This window comes from Papaver somniferum, chromosome 3, assembly GCF_003573695.1.
Source record: "Papaver somniferum cultivar HN1 chromosome 3, ASM357369v1, whole genome shotgun sequence".
Taxonomy (NCBI): domain Eukaryota; kingdom Viridiplantae; phylum Streptophyta; class Magnoliopsida; order Ranunculales; family Papaveraceae; genus Papaver; species Papaver somniferum.
The window spans coordinates 184,850,362-184,867,234 of record NC_039360.1 but is presented as its reverse complement, the minus strand read 5'-3'; the positions used below and the strand labels follow the sequence as shown (position 1 = coordinate 184,867,234).

At 37.5% G+C, this 16,873-nt stretch overlaps 1 long non-coding RNA gene across 11 annotated transcripts; it reads left to right on the top strand.

Annotated features, from left to right (window-relative positions):
• Nucleotides 1-7,568: 7,568 nt before the first annotated feature.
• LOC113358262 lies at nt 7,569-11,725 on the top strand. 11 transcript variants are annotated; one of them, XR_003364368.1, is made up of 10 exons: nt 7,569-7,724; nt 8,125-8,189; nt 8,520-8,594; nt 9,266-9,408; nt 9,561-9,720; nt 9,808-9,867; nt 10,027-10,366; nt 10,593-10,651; nt 10,764-11,249; nt 11,491-11,725. It is a non-coding gene; the product is annotated as an uncharacterized LOC113358262 (long non-coding RNA). The 11 variants fall into 11 exon arrangements; XR_003364374.1 differs by having other exon boundaries at nt 8,508-8,594; XR_003364375.1 differs by having other exon boundaries at nt 7,571-8,000; nt 10,568-10,651.
• Nucleotides 11,726-16,873: the final 5,148 nt, after the last annotated feature.

Sequence of the window (16,873 nt, the reverse complement as noted above, 5' to 3'; positions counted from 1 at the left end):
TGCACAACAGTGAAGAATTTGATTGAGAATGGATACTAGATGCTCATGCTGCTGCGGATGTGTCGATGGCTTGCGAGCAGTGGAACTGCAATTTGCTTTGGCCTGAAATGGTGTTTCACGGGACCGAAACTTGAAGTTTGCTATTGAATCAAAACTAGGTTTTGGATGTGAACTGAAGCTGTCATGTGAAACCGAGTAAGAAGCTGTGATGAGGTTTTGAGATGGTTCTGCAGTTCGAGTAGGTGACGAATGGGAAGATTCAACAGAAGCTCACGAGAGAAGATGGAATGAAGTGGAGATGTACTGTCGTAATTAAAGAGTTGCTGCTATGGTTGTAGCTGGAAGTGATGGTGTTTATGCTGAGAACGGATGCTCGCAGCCATGAGCTCAATGGATATTCTCCAGTGGCGAAGCAAAGTGGCGATTGCAGAGAAACTAAGACGTTGACAATGACTGAACTGGTGGCGAGTCTGAGAAGGAGCTGAAGTTGGAGGGACAAGGCAGTAGCTGGACTTTAGTGATGAAATGAGGGTGCTGGTGATCGACTGTATGGTCTGGGACTGTGTACTGAAAGGTTAAGCTTAGAATTCGAAAACAAGATGCTCATAAAGTCCAGTGGACACGTGATAAATGGAAAAGTGGAGGTGAGACGTGCAGGAAGGACAGAATTTGGAGTTAGTGCCGAAACCGAGACCGGCTAGTGACTTGATTTTGGAGTTGGGTTATGTTATTGGACTGGGCCTAATAGGGAGTTGAATGCTAGGTCTTAATTGGACTTTTTCACTCCACTTCTGTGATATATAATCAGCCAGAGAAGAAAGAGAAGGGGAAGGCCGACATAGGCTAAAGTGCCGACGGAGGCTAGAGACGCAACTGGAGAATAGGGTTTGGCGTTTTGGTTTGATTTCCATTTCTATTTGATTAGCTAGCGATTTGATTTTCTATAATATGTTTATGGCTTTTGAAAAAGCCATGTCTTGCTAGATGTTTTGTAGTTAGGGTTCTACGTAGAAACCACTTTGAACATAAGAATAATTTGATTTGAAATAAATATGTTCTGGAGGTTATTATGATTTGATTTATTGATTCTATGATTTTGTTTATTAACAAATGGTGATATTAGTTGTTGTTTCACCGGGTTCAAAACCTTATGCGCATAATTGGTAGTTTTGTAGTTATATTTGTTCCATTGTTTGATAGTCCATGATTGGATTCTTCTCTTTGATGGGTTATGCTTAAGGATAGACAAATAATATTTGTGAACTAAAATTAGTTTCGTATAATTTTCTCGCTAATACTTTTTGTGGTGCATGCTTGGATTTAATCTTTTGATGTGCTATGCTTCTCGTATACTAGTGATATTTGCGATTCTATGCATATAATAGGTGATGTCAATAGAACAGTGAATAAATAAAATATTTTAGAATTGTCTTTTTTCAGTAATTGAATAGAAATAGTGGTGGATATCGTAAAACCCTGGTTACCGTCTCTCTCATTACATTTAATTATTTTTCTTGTTTTCTATATTCTTTTAATTCCTTAATTCTAAAAATCACAAAAACGTCGTTGCTGGTTAGTGAATTAGGAATACTGATTATTGATATTTCCACCGCTCCTTGTGGGAACGATCCGTACTTGCCTCTGTCTACTAGTTAGACACCGTGCGATTGTGGTTATTATAATATAGGCATCTCCGGATCCTATCACTTAGTTTTAGAAGGCGCTTCCCTACCTCCTTTATCCAAGTTGTGATCAGATTTAGAAGCAACATTTGAAATCCCAGTATTCCGAGAAGCACCAGGAACAAGATTATTACGTGAAAGAATAATTGGTGTTTTTTATGTCCACTTACCAGATACAACGTCAATAAAAGGAATGGAACCAGCTTCCAAAACGGAGATCATCAAGTAAACCAAGTTCCGCATTAAGCACGTCAAACTGATTTGGTGATACTATGCTTTCACGAACAAAAAGAGCATCAGTTAAAGGAGTGTTGGAAGAATTAACAACAGACTTATCAGTCAATAAATTTCTACTCGCCCCCGCTTCAGAATTCACGACTGGCTTAGAACTGGGCATACTTCCTATAGCACCAGAAACTAACGCTGCATACGCTGTTGCGTTATGTTTACTTCTTGCCAATTCAACATAGGCAGAACGAAATACAGCTTCAGATTGTGTTAATTCACCTTGTATTTGTTCCTCAACAGACACTTGAACACTCCTTGATGTAATCTCGCCTTCCTCCAGAATAGAATTCCCCGAAATATCATTAGCATTCCGGCCATGCACAACCGCATGTTGGCCATGCATAACATCATGCTGGCCTTGTACTCCAGAATTCTTTGATAAACTACGTACAGGTTCAGGGATGACATGAATGGTTGGAGTTGTCTTCCCTTTCTTACTTTTAGCTTCTTGCCAAGCATTCACAACATTAGTGATAAAGCCACCATCATTATCCTTATTGTGTACATGCGTACCTTATGGAACATTAGTTGAAATCTGTAGTTGCCCAGAATTATTGTTGTTCTTGTGCTTGCGCTTGCATTCTGAGTCAGCATGACCAACGATCTTACACTTCGAACAAAACTTAGGCTTCTTAGGGATATCAATAGCTTGCCAAAAATCCAATCCTCCCACTGTAACATGAATTGAGTCTGTATCATTCTCAGCAAAATTGATGTCAATCAGAACTGAAGCAAAGTAACCATATTCGTGTGCCAATGTGCGTTTATCAAGTACTATAGGAGTACCCAAAGTCTTTGCCAAAGCAAGCAAAGTTTTTCGATCCAGAATTCCATAGGTAAACCTGGGAACTTAACCCATACTCTAGCGTGAGAAGTTCTCTGTCTGTCAGCGTCAAAACTAGGGTACCACTCCATTAAACTTAATTTTTTTGCATCAATCATCCATGATTCAGCTTCAAAAATCTTGCTTTTATCTTCCTGTGACTTCAACTTAATTATAAAGAAATCCCTAATCAGAGGAACAAACTGAACCCGGCCATCGCCTAGCTGCCATTGTTGCTCTAGGGTTTTATTTGCGTCATTGAAATTAATTCCCTTAAAATCTAAACGACCAATAAGGCTAAACTGCCAAATTTCACATACATCCAAATAAAACGCCTCTGGTAAGACAACAGCAGGCTTGCCATCCTTCCTAGTAGGGTTTGGTAAAGTACTCAAATCAACTGAAGTTGTAGGTAACTGTTGTTTGTTTTTTAAACGATCAACATATGTTAACATTCTAGTTTGGGATGGATCAGATTGATCCCCCATCTTGAATCACCGTGAGATGATCAACAAAAGTGAAAGTGAAGAAAAAATGAAAAACCCTAAAAAATACGCCAGAGAGCAAAAAAAATTAGGAGAGAAAAAATATACGGTAATGAGGAGGGAGAAACTCCATGAGAGAGCATAAAGGATCTCCATAAAGGATAAGAAGCAAATAAAATGGGCAAAACACCCACAAGAACACCATAAAAATCTCCTAAAAACAATGGAGATTGAAGCAAAAACTTAAATAAATCTATCATAGACTACTATCTATGAAAACTAAAAAAAGAAAAGAAACCTGCTCAGATTTAGTCCAAAATGGACTCTGAGCAGCAAGCTTTAATGGTAGTGTAAGTTTTTTTTTGGTTTTGGGAAGAAGCTACAGAGGAGAGAGTTTTTTTTTTTTTTTGTATTCCAATGTGGTATAATCTATCATGTTTCCATATCTATATTATAAAAAGAAGTGTTGTTTGTGTAGACTGATATATCCGACCATCGATTTCATCATCTGGCGGCGGGGATCGAGAGTTGGACGAGGGAAATTTTCAAGCGTCGGGTTCCCCTGGATTCATGATTTTGGTACTGTCCCGACTCCCGTTAATAATATGGTTTCCTAATACTACACTAACCACGTGTGGAACGTTTTTTCATATAATTTTGTTCTGTAAATATAGGTACGTATCCTTATGTTTATATATCAATAGGATTTCGTCCAGATTTAGCTTCTTTGTTTGTTTTTTCTTTCTGCAAATCTTCTGTTCTATAGGTTTTTATATTTCTGAAATAGATTGTAATCTCTCTTTGCTTAATTCAAGAGCTAATGCATGGATTCATAGGTACAAATTCTTCTTCTTCACAGCTGTTTCTCTAGCTATTACACGTCAAAATTTGTTTTTATGTGTATTCTCATGAGCAAATTCATAATCAGGACCTCATTGATGAATAACGATATTTTGTTTTCACTTATGAGTTTTTTTTAGCAGTTTGATTATAGGTAATTGAATAGAACCCTACTTTTGTTTTCACTTGTTATGTCATTGAAGCGAATAAATCTGCCTCTTTTATATCCCTATTCTCTTCTCTCTGTTTCTACTGTAATATTGCACCATGATCTGATTAATTGTTTTGTTTCTTCTGCCAAAATATCATTCAGCTTCCTGAATGAGAACGGAATTTCCGAAAAAAATCTTATGCTAAATACGATATAAATCCTGTTGAACTGATAAATCTATTAAATGTATGCGCACGTCTGATATTGTACGATTATAAAATTCTGTTCCGGCAATTGAATCTAACAGCATTGATATCTATGAGTTAGATGCAAATACGTAGAAACTGTCCACATGAGTAGAAATAATGTACCAAGATAGAATCTTATTTCGGCATCTTATTTTGAGAAGTGACAAGAGACTTGTATATCCCGTTTTCAGGTTCACGGAACATTACAAAGCAGTATAAAATGGCGAAAACACTATTAAGAAATGGAGGAGACAAAAAGAAAAAAAAGAAAATGACTCCATAGATAGCCAAATTTATTATGAAGAGAAAAAACGAAAAAGGAGAAGAAAAAGGTGACAGGGGATGCAAAAAGGAAGTACTACGACATTAGTAGCACTACCGATTCTCAAGCCCTCGCATTCTGTAGGTGAAGTATGCTTATAATAAATGATGGCGATATTTTTACTCAAACTTATGAGGCTGTCACAAATTCTTCGTTTTTTCCCAAAGATTAAAAATCAAAATTCCCTTGAGTAAACTGATAAGATTCATAATTCTGCGGGCAAAGAAGTACTACGCAACTTAGGTGGTATAGATAAAAAGCTTACTATGGTCCCCACTTCAGCTTTGATTAATTAAAAAGGTACTGCTCATTAACCTGAAAATGTGCAAATAATATGTTAAATTGCAATGATATCTGTAGTGTTGTAGGCATATGTTGGTAACTAAGGTAGAAGTGTTTATGGAGGTCCTTGCCTGAGAATCGAGACTTACAGCTACTTTAACAAAATATGTGAAAAGAGATAGGTCTGTGGAGTAACAAAACACTAACTAGGAAATTATTGTGTTATATCATGCAGTAACACTAAGAACCCAACCTAGGAAGATACAAAACTGTAAAATATAAAGGAAAAGCCAACTTAAGGTGTTCCATTAAGAAATGACGGGATAGTGGGTATTGGGTAACACAACTTCCTAAAGGCTAAAGGTATCTGTGTGTTGGCAAATGTTCATTCTGATTTCCAGTCAATAACAATTATAAGGGATTTTTTCTTCAGAAACCTCAATGAAAATGATGAATGAAAGGAAGGTTTACACTTTCAAAAGAAAGCTGCCACATTAGTTATTGGGTGACCATGCTTACAGAAGGAGAAGTTTAAAACAGCGTTGCGAATGGGATGGGTTTCCTTAGAAGTGCAACGATGATAGATCGTGATCCAGTGCCGCAATACTTGACTGAAAGAAATGTTTTTTTCAAGGTTGGTTGGCCAGTAACAAAAAAAATAGGAGAACGTATTCATACAGTAAAGAGGTTGGTTTCCTAAAGGATTTATCAACTATAAGCATTGTTGTTGCATATTGAAAATAAGGAATTAGCATCGTTGTTGCATATCGAAAATAAGGATAATTGAACAACCATTATGTAGATGTACGATTAACCTTAGAACAATTGGAGCTGTCCATTATAAGAATCTGTGAATTCTAATGTCTAATTTTCTGGAAGAAGGAAAAAAGTGGTATTGCAACATTTGTAATTTGCTTAATAAAGTATCATCTTTTTTGTTTCTCGTACTTTAGGTTTGATGCAATTAGACAAATAAAGATCCATTATGTTGCTACTGTTCAAGTGTTTTTTTTGGGTTTTTTTTTGGTTTTATGAAATTAGTTTCTTTCCGGTAAAAAGTTGCAAAACTTTTTGGTATCGACTAACCATTGAATTCTCTTCCTTATACATGTCATAGTAGTATTTATCTGGCGTCGTCATCAGTCTTCCTGGAAGAACATATTGTTTTAAGATTCATGAGAAATGTACGACCAACAAAACATCATGGCTTGTTCCCCGCTAATTTGACCCAACCAACAAAACACTAGGATTTGCTCAAGGGCTACAGTCGGGGCTGTAGGAATATGAAACTTTACACAAATTTAATCAACCTAATCACATCGTGAACAATCTAAACTAAACTAATAATTTATGTCGTGACCCGTTTATATATCTAAACTAAAGAAGATGTCTTTGTCTATGAGACAAATCCAAGTCCAACCATCTAATAAGGAGCCACGACTACTATGGCGCGACATACTAAATACGACCCAATAATTACATGCTGACGAAAATTTAGTGGGAGAATATTAACCTCAACAAAACAATGGGGCTGCAGGCCTCGAATAACTTCGGGGTTGCAGGCCTCGAATAACTGAACCACTAGATTTTAACTTAATCCCGACTAATTTTAATCCGAGGTCTAATTTTGTAACTAGATTTTCTATCATAATTAATATTATTGTTGAGGCTATGTTTCATCTTAGATTCTAATCCACGGCCGGGGCCGTAGGCCCCCGGCTGTTTTTCCTCGATCAGCAAAACAGTGGGGCCACGACAAATTTGCACATCTCAACAAGACATTGGGGTTGTAGGCCCGGAATTACTTAACGGCCGAACCACTAGATTTAAACTTAATCACAATTAATTTTAATTGAAGGTCTGCATTTGTCCCTGAATTTTCTATCATAATTAATTTTATTGTCGAGACTATGTTTCAGTTCTGAATATTCTAATCCACGGCCGGGTCCATATGCCCCGAACAATTTTACCCGGCCAGCAAAACAACGGGGCCACAGGCCCCGTAAAATCAGCATAACCAACTCTTAGGTCGTAGTGTAGATAATACCTAAATGAGCCGACTAATTAAACACGCTACTATGACCCGGTTAACTAACACACCATACCATACCACGATTATCTAAATACGACCCTGATATCACAGGCCGACTAAAATTTGTGGGAGTATATTAACCTGCCGATCCAAACAGCAAGCAAAAATCGAAAAAGGTTGAGCCCCGCCGTAGGCCGTGGTGATACCTAGTCTCTTAATTAAGAAAAGCGGTGGTTATGTCTGGGACAAAGACCACCGTTGGATTCGAGGAGTAATTTGTGCCCGTCGGATTGTGTGTACTCTTCTTTTATTCGGGGTGGTCCTGGGCCCACGGTGAGAGGGATTCGCGTCCGTCGATTCTATATACATATTTACCGTCGATTCTGTCTAGATATTTGAGGTTATCTTTTTCTTTTCTCGGAATCAATTGTTTCTCTGTTTACATCGAATCAAAGCAAATTTCAGTGAATTATAAGTTAGAATTGAGCGGAGAAACCAGAGAAGTGAGTTGCTGCCATCGTTTGCGGATGATCAAAGGAGTCGAATGAATAGATTATACACAAATTAACAGGTTGTGTAAAAGATCAGATCTTTTTCGTTATTAATTATCGCTTCTGATTTCTGAATTCTTTCTGCAACCCGATAGAGAAACCTCTATCGGATTCTCCTCTTTTCTCTTCAACCTTGCCTCAATTTAGTGAGAAAATTGTGCGATTTAGTACTGTCGATTGTTGATGAAAGATTGTATCTACCCAATGTAATTGTTGTTGTTGTTGAGGTAAAGATTGGTCAAACCCTTGCTATAAGATTTGTCGTTTATTCTTGATTAGTAAAGACGAATTCTAGGGTATGTTCTCTTAATCATAATCTTATCTCATGTTGTTATTATTTTGATGATTTTAATCTTATCTCCTGTTCTTAATTCTTCCATTTAATCTCAGTATGTGTTGATGTTGGTGGTGATATTACAGAAGCAAGTAAAGGGGGTAATTTGAACAATAGGTTGAAACCTTTCTTCATCATCTTCATGCTTCAGGTATTTGTTTTTTCGGATAAGTTTGGGTATGATTAGTGTTTTTGATTACATGCAACCATTGGTTTTTTTAAATATGGCCCATGAGGGAGAGATGGGTACTGTAACAGAGATGAATGACTCTGATTTTGGTCAATTTTACGCTTTTGAAATTTAATTGGTTTTTAAGAACAGAGAATTGGTTCTTTTAATTTGTTTTAATTGGTTTAGATTCAGAGCTATTGAAACACAATCCTGTTCATGGAGACTTTAATGAAGATTGTGGTAAATTTTTAATCTGTAGTTCTGTGTACCATCTATTAAAAGTAATTTTAGCTTAAGTTCTGATTGCAGGTACTGGGAAAAGCTCAGAAGTCAAGCTGAAGAAACAAAAAAGAGAGCTGATCTCCTGTAGTCTTTGCCAATGAGGTAATGGGGTTGTTTTCATATTTGTGTTATTCCAAAGAATTAAGTTTTGTTTGTTCTTCATTACTCCTTAGTTGTGCTCAGTTTGAAACTTGATCAATTCCCTTTGACTCTTTCTTTGTGGAATCAGTCTACTTAAGTGTATATTTTCATTATGGGTGTTTACAATAATTTGATAATCGAATTTGGATGTTTCCTTGGATTTAGATATTTAACATCACTTAGAGCATGAGCGAAATTTACTGAGTTTTCATTATTGTTTATATACATCTAATTCACCTTCAATAGAAAGTGTTGTTAGGTGTATCAACACTAGCCCAGTTCAAGTTTGGAAGTAAAGATACCACCAACTGTGTTACTGTTGCGAATTACATTGACTACTGACGTGCAACGCTATTGTAAATAGATAGCCCGATCACTTAATGTAACAAGCACAAGTTATGTCGGCTTATTTCTCCCCAAAAACTTGCGCTGCTCGCCTTTTTTTTTTTCTTTTCTACTCTATACATGTACAGGATGAAAAAAGAAAAATAACTTTCTTCTCTTGCAACTCCAAGGCTTCTGTATGTATGGAACTCTAAAAGGTCATTGCCTAATTCAATATTTTAGTGATTAGGCCAAAGACCTTGATATCTCCTCTTTGGTTGCTATTTGAATTTTTTTTTCGTATTTAGCTAGCAGGCATATGTTGATTGCGATGTTCTTCTGGAATATTGCATGCGCTCTACTCATTCTCCTTTTCTCTGTACAAATTCAAAAATTGGTTGCAAGATTTGCTGATTTTATTCATTGAACATACCATAAGCGTTAACTAACGGTATGTGAACTGTTCTAATTTCACGGTTTTCCTTTTTTTACGAGCAATCTGAATCAATGTAATTCAATATTTTTGTTTGGTTGATTTTCGGTATAATTTATAAATCAACCAATTAAGGTATACTGATGGTTTTGCTGTTTGCGCATTGTTAGTAGCTTGAAGCAAGAGTTAAGGGGTCAGGATGGTAGAGAATTGGGTCATTCAACTGGGTCGAATGAATGCATACCCAAGACAGAATCTATCACAATGACTGCAATTAAAAGTGTAGGAAGACCGAAATAACATATAACAAATCTCATAACTGCTGCCAAGGTTTGATGGTTTTGCCACAATTTCTTTCTTATGTGATTTAAATTGTCAGTTATTTATCATCGACTGATGGTTTCTTTTTGTATGTAGACCTACGTGATACTGGAAACACAAAGAGCGACTAATGAATAAAAGAAAGATGAAAGGCAGGTAATTGCTAAAACCATCCTACTGCAATATATATCATGTACATCTATAATACATCTATAATATGATGATATTCGACGAGTGTTTGATCATAATCTAAGCAAAAGAAAGTCAGGCACCACAAATCTATATTCAATCTTATTATTGACTTGGTTTTTGAAGGTAAAATTGGTTTGTAAAAAGTACACGATGGGGTCAAGTTCTTGAAGTGATTTTCAGTTGTAAAAAGTGTTGCTGCAACTGTTCGTGTTGATAGCAGCAAAATGTTGTTTAAAAGGGACCAAGTGCAGTTTGAAAGACAAGCCAGAAGACTGGATTTTAGTCAAGTTTTTATGTAATCAGTCAGGCAAAGGAACTGGTGCTTTTTCATGGTTCAATGGTTGCGTTTGGCAGTTAAGAAGCACGCACAACTGGTGGTACGAATAAATTCAAGGAAGAGTGTGCTTTTGGTGAAAGATGGTTTGGACATGTATATACGGGTTATCTTGACAGTACTGATCAGGTTAGTTTTGTTCTTGAAGCTAATGTTAATGATTTAAGGAAAGATGCCTTGCTTTTGTGTTTACGATTTAAGAAAAGATACCTTGGCTGTTAAGAGACATCAGAAAATTCGTACTCCTGAAAAAAAAAGAATAGACAGGTAGAGCACACGCCCGTAATAGGGCGACCGATGGTATAATGGTTATTCTGAATTACACAATAGTTTTGTATTTTCTATTTGTTCGCAGAATAATTTCTTTTTTCTCGCATGGTGACGGCTTAGGGTACAAACAATGGTTTCTGTAAGGTGTATTTTCGACTTTCTCGCTACTAAATTACATTGTCGTTTCTGTTTACATTATGTCATTGGGTGGTAATTAACTTTAGGTGGATTAAACATAACTATTTTTTACCTTTAGGTACTGGAATTTCTTTATGTCGGCATTGAACTATACTCTGTTCACATGATTATATGAAACATATCTAGCCTGGCTTTGTGAGTGATGTGCATCATTATCGATATTCAAGTGTAGACTGATGTTAACTGGATTTCTTTATGCTATGGGGAGTTATGTTGAAGTTGATTTGGAGAATGGGGATCATGAAACTATGTAATTTTGGATATGAAAAATCAAATGGAAGGTGTGATTGGTAATGCATTAGAGTTTCCTTCATATCAAATGGAAGGTTTGACGTTTCTCATGCCAACAGAATGATGAGTCTCTGGGCTTCCTAATGGAATGTTTGTGCGCCAGGTTTGGATTTCTGGTTACCTTTATATCATTCCTAAACTTCTTAGGGAGTAAGTCATGTATACCAGTGCAAGATGATTGACATGGACCACGCCTTGCTGGATGATTCTCTTTGAATTCTCTTTAAAGTACTACGTATCGCAAAACGTTAAGGTAATAACCCATTCCTTTATATCTATAGATGATTTGTTCTCTTCTATAATTAGAGCACAATAGGAAGAATACTGATAGGGTCCATGAACCATAGTGAGAATATAAATTTTCCATATGAATAATCCAATATATAACACAATATAAAGATTACTTATAGGGTCCACGAACCAGGGTGACAATATTGGGGTCATATAGATTTGTCTCTTGGTTTTCTAATAAACTTTGTCTGATTGGTTTTCAGTTGATGCTCGACTCTTTCAAAACTCTAGCACTGGAGGTTGATCATGAAGGTGTGACCCCTATGATGGATATTCTGATTGTTTATTTTGTTCAGTATTTTGTACTGTATTCATCATATATTCATCCTATTCTCTTTAACCTTCAATGTGCAATTCGGTTTAATATTATATAAACTGCTGACAAGGAGATAATAGATTGGTAAGATTTTTAAATATAAGTTGTTATTCTTTTTGTTACTGTTTTCAGTTTTTGGTTTGTTTGGGGTTCGTTGTTGGTCGATGTTCTGGAACATACTTCTATAGAGCCAATTAAGTTTTGGAGAAATATTAATACCAAATATTGCCAACCAGCAAAAAATAAAAAAAAATAAAGAAAATAAAGAAAATACAAAATATTAATCACCTAATCACCCCTAAGTTTAATGTGGTGGGTGCTACATCTGTCTTTAAATTTTCTCCACGATTCCCGGCCATGTTCGGCTGCTATGATCCAACTAATTAAACACACTACTGTGATCCGACAAACACGCTATAATATGACATGATCAACTAAATACAGTTCTACTTTGACCCGATCAACTATATATATATATATATATTTTTGATAGGCTAAAGCCGGACCCAGGTCCCTATCCAAATCCAGCAAGTTGGACTAACCCCACTGCTAGATCCAACCCCGCCAAACCCCTCTATATAACTAATTTAAATACAAACCTGTACTACGGTGGGTATCGAATCCCTGACTTCCTCCTTACTGGAGTTGATGGGATACCACTGAGCTATGCTCTTGGACACAAAAAGTATGGGTGCGGTGAGAATCGATCTTGCGGCATCAAACTTAAACGCGTCTGGCCCGACCAACTAAATATGCTCCCGACTATTATAGACATGACCAACTAACACAATAATTTTAATATGGGCACAATATCTGCTTTTAAATTTACTCCGCCGTCGGGGCCGTAGGTCCCGGCTTTCCGTCTACTATGATCAAACTATTTTCTCCACCGCCGGGCCGTAGGTCCCGGTTTTCCGGTTACTATGATCAAACTAATTAAACACGCTATTCACCCGACTAACTAACAAAGTCTAATATGATACGACTAACTAAATATGTGGGCACTATATTTGCTTTTAAAATTTCTCCACCGTCGGGACCGTAGGTCCCGGCTTTCCAGTTACTATGATCAAACTAATTAAACGCGTAACCCGACTAATTAAAAACTATAATATGATACGACGAACTAAATATGTGGGCCATATATCTGCTTTTAAAATTTCTCCACCGCCGGGACCGTAGGCCCCGACTTTCCGGCTACTATGATCAAACTAATTAAACACGTTACTGAACCCGACTAACTAACACATTATAATATGATACGACCGACTAAATATGTGGGAACTATATCTGCTTTTTAATTTTCCCCACCACCAGGGCCGTAGGCCCCGACTTTCCGGTTACTATGATCAAACTAATTAAACACGCTACTATAACCCGACTAACTAACAAACTATAATATGATACGACCAACTAAATATGTGGGCACTGTATCTGCTATTAAATTTTCTCCACTGCGACCCCGACTTTTCAGTTACTATGATCAAACTAATTAAACACGCTACTATAACCCGACTTAACTAAAAAAATTATAATATGATACGACCAACTAAATATGTGGGCACTGTATCAGCTTTTAAGTTTTCTCCACCGCTGGGGCCGTATGTCCCGGCTTTCCGGCTACTATGATCAAACTATTTTTTCCACCGCCGGGCCGTAGGTCCCGGCTTTCCGGTTACTATGATCAAACTAATTAAACACGCTATTAACCCGACTAACTAACAAAGTCTAATATGATATGACTAACTAAATATGTGGGCACTATATTTGCTTTTAAAATTTCTCCACCGCCGGGACTGCAGGTCCCGGCTTTCCGGTTACTATGATCAAACTAATTAAACACGCTACTATAACCCGACTAACTAACAAACTATAACATGATATGACCAACTAAATATGTGGGCACTGTATCTGCTTTTAAATTTTCTCCACCGTCGGGGCCGTAGGTTCCGGCTTTCCGGTTACTATGATAAAACTAATTGAACACGCTACTATAACCCGACTAACTAAAAAAATTATAATATGATACGACCAACTAAATATGTGGGAACTGTATCTGCTTTTAAGTTTTCTCCACCGCCAGGGCCGTAGGTCCCGGCTTTCCGGTTATTATGATCAAACTAATTAAACGCGCTATTAACCCGACTAACTAACAAAGTCTAATATGATACGACTAACTAAATATGTGGGCACTATATTTGCTTTTAAAATTTCTCCACCCCGGTTACGATGATCAAACTAATTAAACACGTAACCCGACTAACTAACAACTATAATATGATACGACGAACTAAATATGTGGGCCATATATCTGCTTTTAAAATTTCTCCACCGCCAGGACCGTAGGCCCCGGCTTTCCGGCTACTATGATCAAACTAATTAAACACGCTACTGTAACCCGACTAACTAACACCGTATAATATGATACGACCGACTAAATATTTGAGAACTATATCTGCTTTTAAATTTTCCCCACAACCGAAGCCGTAGGCCCCGGCTTTTCGGTTACTATGATCACACTAATTAAACACGCTACTATAACCCGACTAACTAACAAACTATAATATAATACGACCAACTAAATATGTGGGCACTGTATCTGCTTTTAAATTTTCTCCACCGCCGGGGCCGTAGGTCTCGACTTTCCGGTTATTATGATCAAACTAATTAAACACGCTACTATAACCCGACTAACTAAAAAAATTATAATATGATACGACCAACTAAATATGTGGGCACTGTATCTGCTTTTAAGTTTTCTCCACCGCCAGGGCCGTAGTTCCCGGCTTTCCGGTTACTATGATCAAACTAATTAATCACGCTATTGCAACCCGACTAACTAACAAACTATAATATGATACGACTAAGTACATACGTTCTCCATATATCTGCTTTTTAAATCTTCCACCGCGGTCCCGGCTTTCCGGTTACTATGATCAAACTAATTAAACACTCTACTGTGAGCCGACTAACTAACACCCTATAATATGACACGACCAATCAAGTCTTTGTGCACTATATTTTCTTTTAAATTTTCTCGACTGCCGGGGCCGTAGGTCCCAACTTTCGGGCTACTATGATCCAACTAATTAAGCATTCTACTGTGAGCCGACTAACTAACACACTATAATATGATACGACCAACCAAATCTTTGTGCACTATATCTGCTTTTAAATTTTCTCGTCCGCCGGGGCCATTGGTCCCGGCTTTCCGGTTACTCTGATCAAACTGATTAAACACGCTTCTGTGACCCGACTAATTAACACACTATAATATGACACGACCAACCAAATCTTTGTGCACTATATCTGCTTTTAAATTTTCTCGTCCGCCGGGGCCGTAGGTCTCGGCTTTCCGGCTACTGTGATCCAACTGATTAAACACTCTTCTGTGACACGACTAACTAAGACACTATAATATGACACGACCGACCAAATATTTGTGCACTATATCTGCTTTTAAATTTTCTCGACCGTTGGGGCCGTAGGTCCCGACTTTCCGTTTACTATGATCAAACTAATTAAACACGCTATGTAACCCGACTAACTAACACAGTAATATGATACGACTAACTAAATATGTGGGCACTATATCTGCTTTTAAAATTTCTCCACCGCCGGGATCGTAGGTCCTGGCTTTCCGGTTACTATAATCAAACTAATTAAACACGCTACTGTAACCCGACTAACTAACAAACTATAATATGATACGACGAACTAAACATGTGGTCCATTATTTGGTTTTAAAATTTCTCCACCGCCGGGACCGTAGGCCCCGAATTTCCGGCTACTATGATCAAACTAATTAAACACGCTATTGTAACCCGACTAACTAACACAGTATAATACGATACAACCAACTAAATATGTGGGAACTATATCTTCTTTTAAATTTTCTCCACTTTTCGCGTACTATGATCAAACTAATTAAACACGCTATTGTAACCCGACTACCTAACAAACTATAATATCATACGACTAACTAAATATGTGGGCATTGTATCTGCTTTTAAATTTTCTCCACCGAAGCCCCGGCTTTCCGGTTACTATGATCAAACTAATTAAACACGCTATTGTAACCCGACTAACTAACATACTATAATATGATACGACTAACTAAATATGTTCGCCATATATCTGCTTTTTAAATCTTCCACCGCCGGGACCGTAGGTCCCGCTTTCCGGTTACTATGATCAAACTAATTAAACACTCTACTGCCAGCCGACTAACTAACACACTATAATATGATACGACCAACCAAATCTTTGTGCGCTATATCTTCTTTTAAATTCTCTCGGCCACCGGGACCGTAGGTCCCGGATTTCCTGCTACTGTGATCCAACTGATTAAACACTCTTCTGTGACCCGACTAACTAACACACACTATAATATGACACGATAAACCAAATCTTTGTGCACTATATTTGCTTTTAAATTTTCTTGACCGTCGGGGCCGTATGTCCCGGCTTTCCGGTTAATGTGATCCAATTAATAAACACTCTACTGTGACCCGACTAACTAACACACTATAATATGACACGACCAACTAAATATTTGGGCACTATATTTGCTTTTAGATTTTCTCGACCGCCGGGGTCGTAGGTCCCGGCTTTCCGGCTACTATGATCCAACTTATTAAACACTCAATTGTTAGCCGACTAACTAACACAATATAATATGACACGACCAACTAAATATTTGGGCACTATATTTGATTTTATATTTTCTCGACTGTCGTGGCCGTAAGTCCCGACTTTCCGGCTACTATGATCCAACTAATTTAGCCGACTAACTAACACAATATAATATGACACGACTGACTAAATATTTGGGCACTATATTTTCTTTTAAATTTTCTCGACCGCCGAGGCCGTGGGTCCCGGCTTTCCCGCTCCTGTGATCCAACTGATTAAACACTCTTCTGTGACCCGACTAACTAACACATTATAATATGACACGGCCAACCAAATCTTTGTGCACTATATCTGCTTTTAAATTTTCTCGACCACCAGGGCCGTAGGTCCCGGCTTTCCGGCTACTGTGATCCAACTAATTAAACACTCTACTGTGACCCGACTAACTAACACACTATAATATGACACAACCAACTAAATATTTGGGCACTATATCTGCTTTTAGATTTTCTCGACCGCTAGGGCCGTAGGTCCCGGCTTTCCGGCTAATGTGATCCAACTAATAAACACTCTACCGTGACCCGACTAACTAACACACTATAATATGACACGGCGAACTAAATGTTTGGGCACTA